Here is a 2,446-nt window from a genome sequence, read left to right as displayed (position 1 = left end):
AAAGAAGTTATAGAAAGAGGACAGACTATAGTTTCCTGTATATATTTTTTAGACTAGAAGGTCAAAACAGTGACACGTGGCACTTCATACAAGTTAGCTCTTTTGAAAAGGTATATAATCAGGACATCTTGGGAGATTGTGCATAACTCTTTCTTGGAGAATCTAAATTCGATCATACTGGTGGCATTGCAAAGAGGATGCAAAGGGCTACTACAGGTCGCAATTTCAGAACTGGATGATCTGAAATTACAAAGATACATCAGATTCAATATCGAGCTCCTACAAAGTGAAAAAAGGTGTGTAATTTTTTTTAATTTTTCATAAGATTGGTTTGAAAAATTAGTTTGAAGGAATTCAAAGGGAATAGTAAAGAGTTATTAGCATTAATTAATTCCCTGAAGAAAGAAAATGGAAACACCTAGTAAGCAACCTGAAAGCTCTAGCATGACTCGTGAAGAAGAGGAAGAAATGCAACATGATATATCAAAATTACAAGACCAAGTACAACAAATTTCACTCTCACTAAAGGTAAATGAAGCCAAGATGAATGACGTGGAAGCTAAGATGAATGGCATGGAAGCTAAGATGAATGGCATGGACGCTAAGATGGAAGCTAAGATGAATGGCATGGATGCTAAGATGGAAGCTAAGATGAATGGCATGGACGATAAGATGGAAGAATTGAAGATAAATTTGAATAAGTTGCTACAAGAAATGGTCACTAATGGTGAAAGGGTAGTAAAGGAAACTCATGATGAGAACAAAAGAAATGTTAATCATGATTTCATAGACTCTAATGTTGGATTGAAGACCCACCATATTCCAAAAATCGATATGAGGAAGTTTGATGGCAAGGATCCTGCAACATGGATACTACAGATGGAGCAATTTTTCGATCTCCATAATGTGCAAAACACACAAAAGGTACGTATTACAACTTTATATTTGGAACCAAATCAGTTTGTATGGTATCGATGGCTTTGCTCTCGTAAACAAATTGTCACTTGGGCAATTTTTACGGAAGAATTGACAACACATTATGAGGATACAAAAAGCAACACCTTTTTTAGCCAATTGATAAGTCTCAAACAAAAGGGTTCAATGATGGAGCACATTGAGTGATCCAGGTGGACGTTGGTGGCCACCCACCTATCCCATTTGGACCCCCACAACTGTCTCTTTCAGTTTTTCAGTTTCCTTAATTATAGCACAGTTTACTATTTTTAACAGTTTTTCGGGTCCTAAACTTCCGGAGCCGTTTTGAGGCCCTAAACGATGTTTTTTGGGAAATCCACCGCCAGCGATTTGTCTGATAAAAGTCATCTTTTCCGTCGTAGTCCTCGGAGAGATCTTTCCAACGGGCTATCATGCGCGTCAAACGGAGATAATACGACCAATTCGCGACCCCGGGAAGTTGGCTGTCCAACTCACCCCAAAACGGGGCCCACAATTTGGCGTTTCATCTTCTAGGGTTAGGTTTTGGAATGTGAAGGGTTTTCCATTGTTTCTCAATAATAAATAGGCCTTCGAGCCTCATTGTAAAGACACTTCGAAACAGTTCAGAGGCATGTAGCCGACACATCTCTTCTCAGAGATAAGCTACCATCGCCCTAGCTGGGTTATTTCTATTTGTAAGCATATTTCAGTATTCTCCATTAATGAAATGAAGTATTATTTCCGTTGCATCTCTGTTTTTATGGTTATCGCATCTCTGTATTTATGGTTATCTCTGTAATCTATTGCGTTCCTGCTTAAATCCGGATCATTGAGGACTTCCAAAAATTGAACATAAGGGTAAAATGTATTCTAGAGGAGCATAGGATTGATGTGTTCATAGGGACTTTAAAGGATAATATCCAACATGAGGTTCGCCTTTGGGAACCTGATTCATTGGAGAAGGCATTCAGGTTAGCAAGAAAAATGGAAAGAAAAATTATGGCAACTAGGAAGCCTACCAATCACAACTATAAAGATGGAAGTGTTGTTGCCCCTAGCCTTCCACAACCTATAAGGTTGACACCACAACAATTGGAAGAAAAAGGAGCAAAAGGGCTTTGTTACAGTTGTGATAGAAAATACACTAAAAGTCATAAGTGTGATGAGAAGTAATTATTCTACATAGATTGTGAAGAGGAGGAAGAAAAGGAACAAGAAATGTTAAAAGAAGAGGATATACTCCAGAAACAAACCCTAGATAGCAAAATAACTGAATTTCTTCCTATATCCAGCACCAGAGTTTCAAGTAATGGTTGCAAGTGGAAGAATCATAAATTGCTCTGTAAAGTGCCATAATATCAAGATATCCATGGGAGAATATGTATTGAATAGCCCAATGCTTTCCATTCCAATGGGAGGTGCTGATGTTGTATTAGGAGTCCAATGGCTACAATCCTTGGGTACAATAGCTTTTAATTTTCAAGAAATTTTCATGAAATTTTCTTCGAAT

The sequence above is a fragment of the Pinus tabuliformis genome, chromosome 6, assembly GCF_031772625.1.
Source record: "Pinus tabuliformis cultivar Carrire ecotype Pingquan chromosome 6, CPIR1, whole genome shotgun sequence".
NCBI classification, from domain to species: domain Eukaryota; kingdom Viridiplantae; phylum Streptophyta; class Pinopsida; order Pinales; family Pinaceae; genus Pinus; species Pinus tabuliformis.
The sequence above is the reverse complement of the archived record's forward strand: the minus strand, read 5'-3'. Positions refer to the sequence as shown.